The following is a 17,426-nucleotide window of genomic DNA, read 5'->3' as shown; positions in this document are numbered from 1 at the left end:
TTCTGCTGAGAGATATGGGTAAATTAATTCTATTTTGAAATTACTTATATCTTTTGCCAATTTTTTATGTTTTTTCTCCAAAGTGGTAGCAGTGAACTGGTCGAAGGCTTTGTTGATTTCTTTCAATTTATCTCTGGCATTGGACAGACTATCATCATGCAGAAACTTGGCTTCTTCTTCCTTGAGGTCTTGTTGTATTTTGGTATGAATTCGTTGGGCTGTTGTTATTGTCAAGGCCATTAGGTCCCTGCTACATTTTGTTGAGATTTTGCTGAAACTCAGCATATATTCCTTATCCTCAAGGAACAATGCTGGTTCGTTTTTGACCAGCAGACCCATTGGTACAAGATTAACTCTCAGGTATTCCCTGAGGAAATGAGCATGGACTTCCGTACGAAAGCATTTTTTCTTTAAATTTAATAGCGCGTCTCCTGAAGCTGTGGAAGCAATATGATGTTGTGCTCCTGCTAAGTTGAAGAGAGATGGACCCTCTATAATGTTGTCTATTTCTTCTTCCGTGAAAGATAGCATTTGATTCATGATATTGACGTGGGAGGTTTTACACCCCTGGGGGAGCAGGTACCGTGTAAATCCTTGATAGGTGTAGATATATGTGGGCCTGAAATTAAAGCTCAGGTGCTAGAATTAAATAAAAAAGAAATTAGAAAGAAATTTAAAAGAATTTTTAGAGGAACTCCCTATTATAGCGTGGTGCTATATCTAAATACTGGTAACTGAAGGGATAGCCCGAATACGACAGAACATTGGGCTAAAGATACTAGGTCAACAATGGGGGTCTGTTCTGACGTGTAGCGTTTACTGGGGACTACTATTGTGCTAAAGTAGACCTGGATTATTTCTATTATGTCAAAATCAGTACATAAACACTTTAAATGTGAAAGATGCACAAGAAGGAATTTCAGACACAGATAGATATTGAGCTGTCAGCTTTTTAAATTTATTTCGCTGATGAATGCATTTATTAATCGTGCATTTTTTGATATTGAGCTGTCAGCTTTTTAAATTTATTTTGCTGCTGGAACACTCTACTTCATTACAAAAGTCATCATCCAAGGAATTTAAGGGATAACCTCCCGTATGGCCAATTTTTACGATTAAGGCGTAACTGCACCGAAATGAATACATTTCAAGAACATGCAAAAAAGCTCGAAAGCAAACTACGAGAAAGAGGATATCCCAGAAAACTTGTCAGTCGGACTATCAAAAGAGCCAAATACACGCCCAGGGAAAGTCTATTAACACCAAAAATGAAAAACCTGGACCGAGATGAGACCCTTACATTTGTCTCCACGTTCAGCCCTGATACAACTAAACTAAAAAGGATCTTGAAAAAGTTCTGGCCCCTGGTACAATTGAGTTTGCCAGAAGAAAAATACTGGATAAAATTGCAACAGCCCAACTCCAGGAGTATGTGGAATGCCACAAGATCTTACACGCCCAACAATCTGGCTTTAGAGCAGCTCACAGCACCGAGACTGCTATGCTGAACTTACAGTCCAGAATGCTGGAAATTATGGACAAGGGTAAGGCCGGCCTATTGGTCTTGTTAGATCTAAGTGCTGCATTTGACCTGCTAGACCACCAGCTCCTACAGAATGCACTCGAGAAAATTGCAAACTGTTCTAAAGAGTCCACATGTTGGTTGTCATCATTCCTGGAAAACAGAATATCCAGAGACACTGGGGCGACAAATTCTCATCCGAGTTTAACATCTTTTGTGGGGTACCACAGGGAGCTAGTCTGTCCCCTATGCTCTTTAACCTATACATTCGCTTCTTATGTGAGCTACTACAAAAACTCCAGGTTTACTTTACCAACTATGCTGACGATACTCAGCTGGTTCTAGAGCTGAGTGGGGATCATACTAAAGATAGTATTAAACTAAACACACTATACAAAAACATTGAAGACTGGATGGACAATAATTGGATGTGCCTGAACGGCAATAAGACCGAATTAATGGTTTTCGGCTCCACTCAGGCCCGTGCCAAACTCTCTGATGATTATAAGGCCTTCCAAATTAAAGAAACCCAAATTCCAGTGGCAGACAAAGTCAAAACATTAGGCATGACACTGGAAGCCTCCCTAAACTCAAATGCACAGGCTATGTACGTTAGCAAAAATTGCAACTATTACATTAGGCTTCTCACAGCAATAAGACCCCTACTGAGTGAGAAAAACTGCGCTACAGTAGCAAGAGCTACCATCATGTCGCGTTTGGACTACAGGAATGCCCTCCTGGCAGGAGCTAGCAAGCAAAGTATCCATAAACTCCAGCTGGTCCAAAATAATACGATTAGAATGGTAAAAAAGAAAGACGTGAACACATTAGTGAAGCTAGACGGGATATTCACTGGCTGTGAATAGAGGATCAGATTCAAGTCCATGTGTCTAGCCCACAAGTGCTTATATGGTAAGGCTCGGGCCTATCTGAAATCCAACCTTTCCTTCTACCATCCCCCTAGGACATTAAGATCAGAAGCAAACGGACGTATGACTCCCCAGAAATATAAGAAGGAACTCGGCTTGGGTAGAGCTTTCCCCAACCGAGCGGCAGCCAATTGAAACAAACTGCCGAAGTACATCAGATTGAAGCCAAACCTTACAGCTTTTCGTAAAAAGCTTAAAACTGAGCTATTTAAGTAACCCTCGACCTAGAAACACTTAATTAGGTCACTAGTATCTTTGTATCTGTCCTGTTGCACCTTCTAGGCTCTCTCAGAGTATTGTCCCTGTCTCTATGTGAGCGCCCCGATGCCTGCGGGCGGTCAGCGCTATACAAATAAATAAATAAAATAAAAAACGAGGGCATCCAATGTCAGAATTGTCATGGAAATCAGGTATTTTACACTCATGTGAAGCTGTGTTTAACACTATAGAAAATGAGCAATTACGTGTCTGAATGCTCTCAAAGTCAGAAAGCAAATTACACTCTGAAGTGGATACCATTAAACTCGTAACTGAGATTAAACAGCAGGCCAATTCATCTGCAGGTCTGGTGCAAAGTTGGCCACATGTCAAGCATGTGTGGATCCACTTTTCAGGCTTCAGAGGTTGGCAAAATACATACCATTGGGAGGGTTCTTAACTGTGTATTAAAGAATTTAGAGTATCACATGGAAAGCAGCACAATCACAAGGCATTCTGTACTCTGGGCACTCGTTACCTCATACATACAAACAAACATCCTGAACATCATGCCATGCAGATAAGAAAGATAGACACATTGCAGAAAAGAATGAATTGTTGCACAATGAGATCAAGCACCAATTTATGTGCAATGATCAAACAGGTCTATAATTTACACAAGCTTTTAGGCACAAGGATTTTGTCAAGTGATCGATGACAGCGAAATGGAATGTCTTGTGAGGATCGTAACAGAGACGACGGCACAAAAAACATACTATAACTGAAACTTGCGGGAAGCAAAGTACATAGTCCGAAATTGATGTTTATTCTACTATAAATGCTTTTTGGAAGTTTGTGTCTACTTTGTGAATTTGAGCTGTTTAAGAACAGACTAAATCAATGACTCACCCCCTGAAGGGTACTTGAAATCCAACTTTAATGAGTCTAGCAATTATTGTATAGAATTCCAGAAAGACAATTTATTTGTTATTCTTATTCTTTCTTATTTGGGGTCAATGCTCAAAATGTTACACTTGTGGAACCCCCTTTAAGAGGCCTGAACAAGAAAGCCAGCCATTCTAGAAACAAAGAGCCACATGGCACTAGACACAGCCCAGGAGATTCCATTAAAAAAAAATAAAAAGTATTTTGTTTTAGAGGTAGCAAGTGAGACCAGTGGGTTAGCAAGGGAGACCTCATGGGTCGCAGGTGTTACCCCTTGCTTGTGTATAGGCGTGTTACAAATGCCATATCATATCATATATCATATCATACTTGCAATCCCCAAATGACATTCCTGTTGGCAAGCTTTCTCAAGTATTTGGCTACCAAGATTCTACTCAGGTTTTCATGTTCCCAGTGCAGACGCTTACTCACAAGACCACAAGCTGGGATTTTGTTTTTCAGGAATTATTTCATGACGGATTGCTGTGTTTAAAAGGTGAGTGCCTTTTATACTTCGCCAGCATATTTATTGGAATATTTCCTCGTTCAGGTTATTTTTCTGGTGTCACTTTTTTTAAAAGTCCAATGATATATTGTCTTGCATGCTTTCTTCTAAGGGGAAGGTCAATTGAAATACATTTGTATATTTCACTTTTAGATATATCTTCACTTACTGAGTGTATATTCATGAGTGCCAGCTTTTGATTTTCGCTATGGTGGCAAATGTACCTGGGCATATGCTATTCTTGCAGCTGGTCATCTGTTTCCATTTTCAGTGCTGCTTAAATGCAGTTAGTTGGGTTTGTGTGATGTATCACAACAATCACCAAAAGACCAGCCATAATGCAAGGGGCTTGTAGCACACTGCTGTACAAAAGTGTGTGATCCATGGCAAATAATGTAATCTCACTGTGCATTGCCTAAAACCATTGTGAGTTCACACAGCCTGCAACCTTTTATACATACCAATACCCCTGTCAAAACTGGTCAAAATCAGTTTCTGATTGAACGTCTTTGAGTCATGGGTTGCAAGTGTTTTAAAATATAGAGTGCTCACGCCCACCGGCCATGGCCAAAGGCCATGGCTAGTTGTTGGGAGTGTTCTAAAATGGACATTGGGCACTTCCATGGCCAGAGGCCATGGCTAGTGGTCTGATATTGTTTTAAAATGGAGAGTGGGTATGCACGAAGGCCATTGCTAATGGTCTGGTAGTGTTCTAAAATATACAGTGGGCATGGGCCATGTGTGGTAAAAATCCATGGAATAACAAAACCTTTGAAAATCAAGGAATAAACATCAGTTGCAAGGACGTTACATTGAGCAATACATTGTAACAAAACCTTTCAAATTCAGGGAAAAACCTTTGTTGCAGGGACATTAAGGTGAGAAACTAATACAACACACCCCCTGAAATTCAGCTAAACCCACCTTAACATTGTGCCTGCTGTTGCGCAGCCTATGACCACAATGATGGCATCACTGATGACATCACTGCTGATATAACTGGTGACATCCCTAATGACATCATCTATGATGTTACTGATGACATCACTGATGGAATCAGTGATGACTTCGCTAATAGCATCCTATATGGCATCAATGATTATTTAACTAATGGCATCAGACATAAAATCACTATACGTATTTACCCATATTCAGACCACCCTTACATTTCTACATATGCAAGATTAGCATTTTAGAATAGTTCATAACAATGAGTACATTTTTTAAAAGAGTAAACAGCTACACGTGCATCTTATCACAACTTGTGGAGCTTTCCTCCATAGTACTTTGGTAAAAGATATCTGAATTATAAATAGTACACTGCTTAGAATTTTCCCGTTTGTGCAAAATATATCTAAGACATGTTCACCATCATATAATCTGTATCTAGATTTGCAAAATAAAAAAAGTGTAGAAATAAATAGAAAGCGACACATGTTGAACCCTAATGATTTACTACGCTTTAAAATAAACATATGTAAATACCGTTTTATTGTAAGAATAATATGTACAAGTATCATTTTCTAAATGGCATGAGAAGTGCTTTAAAACAGAGAACAACTAAGTATTAGGATTTTTTAAAGATTCCATACATGGGTATTGAAAAAAAGTAATTATTATTGTAAATGTATATATTTGTGGAAAAGAAATGAAGTTTCAACATTTGCTTGAAAACATGAACATAGATGTGTATTTCTTTCTCTGTGTCTTATGTATGTGATTAACATGTTAAAATTGAAATAAAACAGATACTGAACGCATTAAAAGTAATCTTTAAATAGTATCCAATGTTTTAATCCATTGGCTTGTATGTAGATCATACATATTGTATCAGTGACGCCACAGGGGGCGTGAGGTTAAGGTGGCTTTAGCTGAATTTCAGGGGTTTCGTTTCATTAAGTTCTCAGCTTAATGTCCCTGCAACTAAAGTTTTTTCCTTGAATGTTTTATGTATATCTCTTCCCTGGCTCTGTGTGCGTTTATAAATATTCTCATATTTTGTGCAAGTGCTGGTGGTTCTTTTTTTTTCATTTGATAAAGCAGCTCCTGATTTTTTCAACCATCTGCATTTTTAGAAAGTGCCACAATACAAATCTTGTTAGTTAACATGTGACTGCACTCTGTTCTCATTCACAAACTGTTTTAACAGGATTGTGATTTGAAAATGGAGCCATTGTTTTCTTCTCTGATTGCTTCATGCTTGTCATTTGGACACTGATGTCTTGATGAGGGGCACCTCATATCTTCAAGTCCACCATTTTTTAGAAGATTTCATTCAATGTAATTGCTCACTGAGACAGGCATTTCCAGCGAGAAACACGTGTGATATTTGCAAGTGTCACTTCCATGTAAAGTATATCTATATGTATAAGGCTCCATGTAATTCTATATGCAGATCAGTTCTTGTTTGCTGACAACACAAGGATTAAGCACAATTTCACTTCTCTATAGCATAAATACAATCCTATCATTAAACCAGAAAAAAAACAATGTGTCATTAAAAAGTGTCATCCTTTGACTTGTTTTCTTTGTTGTTGGCAGGGCTAGCCGCCCAGTGACTCACCAGTCGATCTTCAACAGGAGGATGGGCACCAAGGAGTTGCCGAGTTCTCCTTCACATTGCCTATGGCAAGTACTAGCTTTATGCCTGCATTTTAATCCTGTTCCTCTATTGAAAAACATTATACACAGGTGTCCAATGTTTGTCACATTGGAAAAATTGATTCTGGAACTGGGGGGGAGATATCAGACCATACCCCAGGCACAAGAGTGCTTAAAAGGTCAAGGGGACTAAGAGAGAAAAAAACAGTCACAAATTAGCAACGTCAGGACAGTTATAAAACTCAAGGAGCCAAGAGATGCCATGCTAATCATACCAAATCTGAGTTCAGATCCCAGGTTAAAAGGAATGTATTTTCTAAATAGATACCACAGACCATTCCGAGAGAAGAAAAGAAGAATACCAATAATGTACACTTAGAAAGGATGATGACCAAAAGGATGGGCTTACTTTGCTGGCATCCATCTAAAGGAAGGGCATTCCTGCATGGTGAAGAGAGGGCTCAAAAATGCTAAGAAGAATTCTGCAATTTGAAAATAATTATTCTATGCAGGAGGAAGACAGAGATTGTGCTGAAGGCAGAGGCATGGGAGTCATAGAAATACATTGGGCCTCATTACGAGGAAGGTGGCCACGGAATGAACGGTGCTGGTAAGGGACCGGCACCTTTCATTCCGGGCCTCCTCATTACAAGGTCTGCAGTGGGTCCCGCTCTGGATGCCTGGCCAAACCAGACGTCCTTAGCGGGACCCGCTAGCAGACCAGGATGCTAACAACAAGCCCGTCATTAATGTGCCAGCTGTTAGGATCCTCCCCATTCCCATTGAGCCCTATGGGTGCTCAAATGGGGATGTAGCGGGTCTGGGTCCCAAGAATGGGAATTACTGGGCCCGCCAAAGTCGGCATGGCCCGCTAATTCCCTATTTCTGGCACCCGGACCCCGTACCCGGTTTGGGGGTAGCCATGCCGCTAAAACGGCATGTCTACCTCCAAACTCGTAATGACGCCCATTGTGTTACTTGCCCTGGTACCAGTTCAAGCTGTGGCCACAAGAGCAATTGAGGTTGATGTGGCATAAGCAGGGGCACAGATTATGAGATTGTGGCACAGGACTATGTGAACACCAGAGAGCTGTTGGGAAAAAGGGTGCAGGAGCACACGTGGCCCTACTGTACCAGAATCCCTGGGAGAAGGAGCAGAGCAATGCAGAAAGAATAGATAACCATTTCCTGTCCTTACACTTGTAACGGTTTACTGAGAGGCCACCCCCAACATGGGGAGTTCCTTCCCTCCCAATAAAGGTGCCACACAACAAACTGTTTAATTGATTATTTGTTCAGCCCTATTTCAGACGCATTTCATGCCGCTTGGATCCCTCGCCCTGTGCTACCAATGAGTCAAGAACCGGGCCAGTGTACAGAAAATATATTTATGTTCATTTGTATTATAGGTAATGGAGATCGTAGAAAAACTACATAGGCCACCTTCTAAGTGGCTCACAATTAAACTTCTTTTTACATGAATAAATCATATTCTTGGAGTCAACCCTTTTTATAATTAACTGGTTATTTCCATATTTCAGTTACTTGATGACTTGCTTGTGTTGGGGGAGAGGTGGCATCATCCCACCCCCTACATCATTCGCACAGTGTGTAGACCATGTGTAAGCCAAGGGGGGAGACACCCCCAGACCCATGGTACCTATTCGCACAACATAGCATTGACCATTATGCAAATAACCTAGTGTATGTATATGCTCAGAGACTCCATTTTATGCCACACCAAACGCACCAAACGCCATCTTTTACAAGGCCTGAAAATCATCCCTCTGTAATGCGAGCTCTCCCTTCCCCTGAACCGTGCACAGACATCCCATGACACCTCCCCCCTCTGCCAGCTCCACGTGAGTCCTATTCTCACGGAAGTACAGCCATTTATTGTTGCAATTACATAGTATTGAGTATGTGCTCACTGCAAAGTGTGAGACCGGAGCAAGCTCTCGACACAGTATCCATCAATCTTCATTGACCTGCTCATGCTCTCTCCACCCCCTTCCTGCCAGGCCATGGGCCACTGGCCTCATGCCCGCTACTCTCTTTGAAGCAACTTTGTTCAGGAATCCCTGAATGGCCACACAAGATTACTCATCATATACTTAATCCTGTGCAGCAATACATTTTTCCTAAAACCAACAACTGTCTGTCTATCTGTTTGTATCATAAGGCACTAGGGAGCATAAATAACAGATCAAACCCCACAGTCAAGGCACCTGGTAGAGGGGCCCCGTCCCAACATAACACCCTGAATGTAAAGGTCGGAATGCCAATATATCTGTCCATACCCATCAAAGGCCCCCCATTCATGTAATGATTTTTATGTCCACCATTATTCTCTTTATGCCAATGTTCACTGTGTAGCTTAGATTAGTTAGCAATGTAACTCTTCTGAACTGACCTGACCTTCACCAGGACGATGAGCCGAGCTGACCATGTGTGCCATGTCTGATGGAGAGACCGGGAACAATGGGACCCAGGCACCCCATATGGGGCTGGAATTAGTATATGTACCTAGCCAAACGATTTTGTTAGTTTGTTACCTTTATGTGACGTAACACATGACGCTTGGTGCCCTTTTAATGTGCTGCCCATGTAATGTTTGGCCGAGCGCTCTCAGGCAGCAGAGTTCTTTGCTTGCAATTTCTATCTTATATAAATTTGTTTTACTTGCAATTATTCTCCTTGTCTCATTCCCTCGCGGAGTGTGTCCTTTATTTTGGACTATTGGAAATTGTATGCATTGTTGGGTGTGAGCCTTCATTTGGTGACCCCTCTTTCGTGATATTCCTCAATTGTGGCGATATCCAGGGCTTCCCTGGAAGGGTTCCATGTCATTTCATTGCGGGATGTTTTTTTCTCGTGATTTTTTTTCTCGAAAAAACCCATCGAATTTTTGGGTGGGGGGTTCCCCCCAAAAACCCCCTTTTTCAAAAAATCAATGGGTTTTTTTCTAAAATAAATCGCGATAAAAAACCCAGTGAAAAAAATCCCACGACGAAAGGACGTCGTACCCATGGAAGGGCCGCCCCACCTACGGCTGGCCAAAAACGTGCATGCAGAGGAGCAGGTTCTTGTGGGTTCCAGCTTTGCAAATGCCCCACTGCTCGCCTGAGCTGTGTGCGGTCATGAGGGGGAGGCCCAGGCTTGTGGATAGACCGCGAACGGAGGCTCTTGGAAGAACACGGGCACTTGAGTATTAATTGCAAGACAGAACAAATGAGGGAAAGTGGGAGGAGTTGGAGCAGAATGATTGAAGGGAACACGCACGATATTGAGATGAATGAGTAGAATGAGTATGAGAGAGTAAAGCACTTTTTCTTTTTATGGCCATTATTTTTATATAAGGACAAGGTGGAAAATAAAGGAGAATCGGAAACCTAGGTCTGAAAGCGGGTAGATGGTGGTACCGCAGTGCACTGTCCTGACCAGTGCAGAAAATAAGTGAAAAGGAAGGAAAAAGGTAGGAGCCCCGCATAATTAGTGGGCGTGGGAATTACTAGTGGTTGTTATTTTATTTTATTGTATTAGCTTATTGTTTTCAATTTCTTTTTAAACATGTGAAGGTAGGCCCAGCGGGGGCAAAGGTGATGTGAATGTTGTATGAGTGAGAAAGTGGTATACTCTGAATAGAAGGGGGGTTTGGGGTCTAAGGAGAACATATTGATATTTATATTTTTTGTTCTGTGTCCTTGATCTATTTGTTGGTTTGTTTCGTTAAACTGTTCAATGGTTTATATTTTTGTTTTTTTGGTCTGTAAATATTAGAAGTAATGTTTCAAAGTGAAAAAAGCTAGATTATTGTTGTTATATCAGAGATCAAGGTGTAAGGGTTGATGGTGGGGAAGGGGGAGCAGAAAGAGGGTCTATCCACAGAACAAGGAATGGATACCCCACTATACCACATTTGCAAGCACCTCCCCTTGTACAGTGACTGAATAAAAATGTACAATAGCCAGGGGGTAGCGGAATTAAAGGGGGAGGGCTATTCTAATTCTTGGCCAGAAGGAGGTTCTTTTGATAAGGGGATATTAGATCATGTAGAAACTTACTTAATGGCAAAGTATAAGCTTAAACAGCTGCAAAACAGACAAGAGGTGTTAGATTGTGGAGGATGTTTGAGGAAACACCTGTGAAGCCCACCAAGGGAAAGGAAGGAGGGTTGATTGCAGAGGTAAAGGAAAGTGAAAAAGAAATTGGGAAGGAGGGCAGAGAACCAAAAGGCTGAAACACGTGTATGGGGTTGCTGGTGGTACTCTTGTTCAGAGAGGAATTGCCATAGCATTTCGGTGCTGGACTGCCCTTGTGGGTGGGACAAAGACTGATATGCAAATGGGTATTTCCCATCTGTGAAGGTACAGTGAGCAAAAAGCAATGGCTGCAAACTCTCAATGTGGTTAATAACCACTGAACAGGTTATCATGCCTTGTTCTTTTGAGAGAGGGGCGCCTGCTACCTTTTTTGTAAACCCAAAAAGATATACCTGCTGCTCACAAGACCCGCAGAGGGATACTCAGACCCAGGTTATGTACTGGGGGAAGCACACCAGCTACATCTGGCACAATCCCAGCCCCTCCCTATGTCCCATCTACAATCACCCCCACTCCACTAGGACCATCCACATGAGATCTTGAATTAGCATTAACGTCAACTCAAACAGAGCTGGCCCGATTAAAAGCAATATGCGGGACAACACAGCCATCTGGGGGAGATCTGCTACCACTGCCCTTAAAAAGCTCCTCCCTTCTACCAGAGGATGAATGTAAATTGGGGGACTTTCTCTTTAGAACAGATAGTGCTCCTATACTGGCTGTGCAAGTAGAGAGGGAGGGACAGAAAGTGTGGGATACGATACAGTGGCTTCAGAAAGGGACGAGGAATGTTGGAGCGATTTTTTGACACATCTGATGAAGGGGCGGTGGGGGAATACAGCAAGTACAGTGGCCCACCCCAAGAGTAACAGGGGAAGAAGAAGGTTGGGAACATAGGCTGCGGAACAGAGTGGGGAGAATAGCATTAGCAAAAAAGAAGGCAAGTGGTGGAAAAGTGAGATCAAAATTACAAATGCCCTGGGCAAAGATGGACAAGAACAACCTTCTCAAATCCCTCCTTCCGCTCCCCTCAGCTCACCGCAGGTGCGGGGAAGTGGATCTATGCATTTGAAAAGAATACTGCAGGGGTACCTCTAGCCATAGGGGATATCAAAAGCCTTTTAGTATCAGCATTGGGTGATCAAGCAGACTCAGTATGGGTGAAAGCAGGGTTCCCGCATATCACCACAGGAAATTATATGAATGATGGGGCATCATTTAATAGCGTACGTGGACAAGTTTGGGATGCCCTGCGGAGAACCTTCCTAGATCCCCCCGATTTACACTCAATAATGCAAAGCACTATGGGGGATGAGGAAGATGCTGTGCAGTTCATTCTTCAGGTGCAGGAAATGTGGCGCACGGAGACAGGCACGTCATGGGACCAATCCACCCCACTATTCTACTTTATCATTAAAAGAGGCCTTTCAAAGGAAGTACAGATGACCCTTAATAAAATACCTCAGATAGACGCCAAGGGATGGACAGACATACAGAGCATTATATTACATCATTGCAGGAGGATCAAAAACAGGGAAAAAGAAACAGCTCAGAGGAGATTAGCAGAAGAAGCAAAACTCGTACAGAGCAAGTTAAAGAATGTTGCAGCATTAACTACAGTGCTGCCGTCAGAACAACAGGGGAATGAAAGAGGGGTGTCAGTTGCCACAAAGGCTAGGATGGCTGCAACATGGGCAGACAATGGGCAGGAACAGTGGGCCCTCAATGGCAAGGAAGACCTGCAAGAGGACAAGGTGGGTTCCGGGGCAAAGGGGAGGAGGGTACAGGGGCAAGGACTGCAGGAAGGAATGCAAGGACAGTGTTGGTCATGCGGAAGGTGGGGACATTTTTCACGAGAATGCTACAGTAGACGGGGCAGCAATTACCAGTACCAACAGCCACAATATAATCAGCCCCAGTATGGTCACTCGCACCCAGGGAGCACCAATGGCCTCCCCCAAGGTAATTACGAACAAGATGAACAACCGACAGTAGACAAATACTGGGTTACAATACCCTCCAAGACCCCCCACATAGCATGAAAGCACGCCCAACCTGCCAAAATCAAATGACACATACACACGCCAACCCATTTGTAGCAACTGCCATGGTGCCCTGGCTCCTCATCAGGGAACATGTGTGCTTAGTGAAAACATGTTCTCTTGCCCTGGGACAGACACCCCCCCCGTCTAGGACACCCCATAGAGAGAACATGGGTATCCTGTCCTCTGGACTATCTTACGCCTAGACGAGGAACCACTGGTGGGGGCAGAGATAGGGAACAAACAGTGCATCTTTATGGTGGACTCGGGAGCGGAAAAATCATGTTTATGTGAAGGTGATTTTCCGTTATCTGGCAAAAATCTCGAGATGCAAGGATTCTCTGAGGCTGTGGTCACGATTCCTTACACAGAAGATTTGGATGTTAGGATATGGGGAAAAAACAGACTCCCCTATAAACGTACTGGTACGGGGCTTGCTTAGTAATCTCAACATAACAATAGCATTCACAGACAGGGGGAAAGTTTGCTCCACTCCGGGAATGTGCCCACTCAGAGCAATGCTGCTAATACACACCATCACAAATGAGACAACCGTGCAAGGGATACCCACAAATGCAGACATGTTTATCTATGGGATACAGGTGTTAGCAAGAGCAGTGCCTGAACTAAAATGAAAAGAATGGAGAGTGCCCTCTGATTTTGTTTTCCACCCAGTAGCCACCCCAGAGATAGTGCCTGGTACAATTCTCTCTCTCGATCTACAGGTATAAGTGTCAGCAAAGCATATTGTAGAATTTGGCAAGTACACACATGGGCATGAGTGGTGAACAGTGTTTCATATTGACCCAAATGTACCATTGCGAGAATTGACGGATGAAGAGCTGTTCACTAACAATGACACTGATGGGGAGATCATATTAGAGATTTCCATGCCCTATGATAGAATAAAAATAAAACTTAAACCAGGTGCTGTCTTGCCCAGGGTGAGACAGTATTCCTTGTACAGAGAGGCAGAGGAAGGTATAAAAGAAACAATACACGCACTACTACAACACAGCATCATTATCCCCTCTAATTCTCCATGTAATACCGCAGTGTACTTTGTCAAAATAGAAAAGGGGGGGTCGTGGTGTATGATCCAGGACCTCCACCCCTTAATACTATTGTCCAAAAGGAGTTCCCTCTTGTTCCTAAACCAGCATCCATTTTGTGTAGCATTCTGAAAGAAGCCACACACTTCACAGTGGTGGGCCTGAAGAATGCCTTTTTCTCAATGCCCCTCGAACCAGAATCACAATATCTTACAACCTTCAAACTGGGGGGAGGAGATATGAAGACCGCAGGCTTCCCCAAGGGTACTGCGAAAGCCCTAGCATTTTTAACAGAATAATTCATGAAGACCTTGGCAATATTGATGTTCAAAGCACAATCATCCAGTATGTGGATGACCTCCTGGTGTGTGGTGAAGGGGAGGAAATTTGTAGGAGAGATTCTGTTACCCTGCTCAAATTGCTGGCCCAAAAGGGGTACAAGGTAGACAAGAGCAAATTACAGTATTGTCTGACTGAGGTGTTGTACTTGGGCCAACTGATTTCATGGAAAAAGAATAATACCTGACAGAGCGGCAACAGTGCGTGTCTCAGCCAGATGACATACTGTTAAGGACATGCAAACGTTTCTCGGCATCTGCAATTACTGCCGGGCATGGATATTAGATTATGCCACTTACAAAAGACCCCTAATACACGGCCTAAAAGAAGCACAGAAAGACAAAACACCCGTTACATGGACACCTGAAATGCACACTGCCTTTACAACATTGAAAGAACTAATAAGTGCAGCACCAGTTCTAGCAACACCTGATTATCAATGGGAATTCTTCTTGTTCTCACACTCGAATGGAACAGTAATGACTGCAGTATTAACATTTTTGGGTCACAAACCACTAGCTTACTACAACTCTAAACTTGACTCTGTAATGCAGGGACACTTCACTTGCGAACAGGCTCTTGCAGCTACCACCTTCATTATAGAAAAGAGCGCAACAATTGTGATGAGGTGCTCCATCACATTGTATGTTGAACACTCCCTGTTTGCCATTCGTGAACGGTTCAAATCCACCCTCACCACACAAGAGCATAGGCATATGAAATTATTATTTCAAGCCCAAATGTCCATGTAATACATTGTAAAACAGTAAACCCAGCAACGTTCATCACAGAGCCATGCACAGTGAAAGACATGAAAGATCATTGTGCCACTTATGAGGGAGAAGGTGACGACATTCCTAAGGCTAGTGAGAATGCACTGGAAGAAGGTGAAGTGTTCTTTGTAGCTGGTTCAACATCTATTTGGCCAGAAACTGGAGAAAAACATGTTGGGTCTGCAGTGGTAAGGTTGGAGGAGGGAGAGTATGAGATTTTGGTATAAAAACGCCTACCAATGCACTATTTTGTACAAGCAGCAAGATTAGTGGCACTAATTGAAGAACTACATGCAGCAAAAGGATGTGCAGATACAATATATTGTGACTCGGCATATGTCACCACTACGGTGCATGCTAGGTTGTCACAATGGAGGAGAAGGGGGTTCAGGAGAGCAGATGGGACCCCGGTCCAACATGCAGAATTATTGAATGAACTGATTGAAGCACTTGCAGAGCCATCAGTAGTGGCCCTGGTAAAATGCCAAGCCCATACAAACAATAATGACGAAATATCACTTGGAAATGCAGCGGCAGATGCCGCTGCCAAACAAGCAGCTTACTTACAAAAACCAATAACGACAGAGTGCATATTGAAACAGAAACAAGAAGAGCCCAAGGGGGAGTGATATAATGCAATACCCATAGCACATATAATAGAGTTCCAAAAGAGATCACCACCTGAAGAAAAAGAGCTATGGGCAAAATGAGGATGCACCCAGTCTCCAACTGATCTCCTATGAAGACAGGATATAACAGGGAAAGTAGTGATGCCTGTGGAGTTACATGGGAGAGAGGTGAAATGGAGCAAGATACTTGATTGTCGTGGTCTTCCCCTTTTCACAATGGGTGGAGGCAGGACCCTGTGCCCACCCAGACGTGAAGTGTGCATCTAAATTCCTAGTGAGAGAAGTGTTCCCGCATTGGGGAATATGTGAGGTCATATGATCCGACAACGGAACACACTTTGTAAATGGTCTATTCAAGGAGGTAACAGCATTACTGGGAATAAAACACAAGATGTTCTGGATTTACCACCCACAAGCAAACGGAATGGTCGAGAAAATCAACAGCCCCCTCAAAAGCAGATTATCTAAACTATGCCATACCCTGAAAAAGAACTGGGTGTACTGTTTACACTTGGCACTATTCCAGTTGTGCACACAGCCTAGCAAAGACCACCACAAGAATGTCCAATGAATATAGAACAGCCACAGTATTAGGTGAGGAATTCAAGGAATACCTCACACAATTAAGTAGAGCATTAAGATGCATTGCAAAACAAATTTCCCCACCCTTAACAAGATACAGTGAAATAGATAACACCACTGCAGCAGCTGACAGCCCAACCCAATCTGTAATGCCTGGAGAACTAGTGTATGTTCGAAGATTAGTGAGAAGGTGGAACTCACCAAGGTTCCACGGCACCTATGAAGTGGTATTCTGTAACCCTTTAGAAGTAAAGGTGAGAGGACTGAAATACTGGGTGCATCTCTCAGATGCAAGGAAAGCTCATGACAGTGTAACTCCAGAGGCACCACAGGAAAATGAAAGAGAAGCAGCGGTACCCTAGATAGGTCCTCAAAGATCACTGACAAAGTGAATAAACATGGAACAAATACAGGTATAAATATAGAAATAAAATGATGCATATGTAAAGTAAATGATTATATTGTTATGTGAAATATTTTCCCTCTTCTGTTGTCCCCCTTTCTATGGTTTTTCTATTTCTCCACTCATCTTAAATCTTATTCAGCCTCAACATTTTAGGTTCTACGATAGTAGAGACAATGCCACTTGCAAATTAAAGAAATGAGATACATAGCAGTAGGAATAGAATAAGTGCCACAAGAGCATACAGCTCTTCTTGTGGCTTGTATTGTGTAGCAATTGTATTTAGTATCATCATGTTGAGTATGGGAATGTACTGGGGAGCATCTTTTATTTTGGGAGATATAAAAGAAGGGGGAGGGGGAAAACTGATACGGGAAGGGGGAAACCAAATATGGGATGGGGTAACGCTAATTTGGGATAACACAATGCTGTCTAACCTCACTACTTTACACAAAAACATAACCAAAGCAACCTCAGAGACTGGAATATTTGTATATAAAAAAAATGAGAGCGTATTTGATGTAGACAATGTCATGGAGCCAACCCCCACGTTATTTATAATACAAACTACCTCGCAACCTAACAGTATAACTACCTCATGACTTGCTCAATTGCATGATATGTTCCCTCCCACCGTTTCAAGCCTCCTATCAAATATCCCATATTGGCAGCAAAGCACTGACCCCAATGTAAACATAGACACTGGAATATTCCCAATGTATCGTCCTCAGTCCTTTAATGTGTGCAAGAAAATATGTACCACAGATAGGTTATGTAAAAGGTTGTTAGGTTGGAGGATATCT

This window comes from Ambystoma mexicanum, chromosome 2p, assembly GCF_040938575.1.
Source record: "Ambystoma mexicanum isolate Mex_15411 chromosome 2p, UKY_AmexF1_1, whole genome shotgun sequence".
Classification (NCBI taxonomy): Eukaryota; Metazoa; Chordata; class Amphibia; order Caudata; family Ambystomatidae; genus Ambystoma; species Ambystoma mexicanum.
This window is presented reverse-complemented; position numbering follows the sequence as displayed.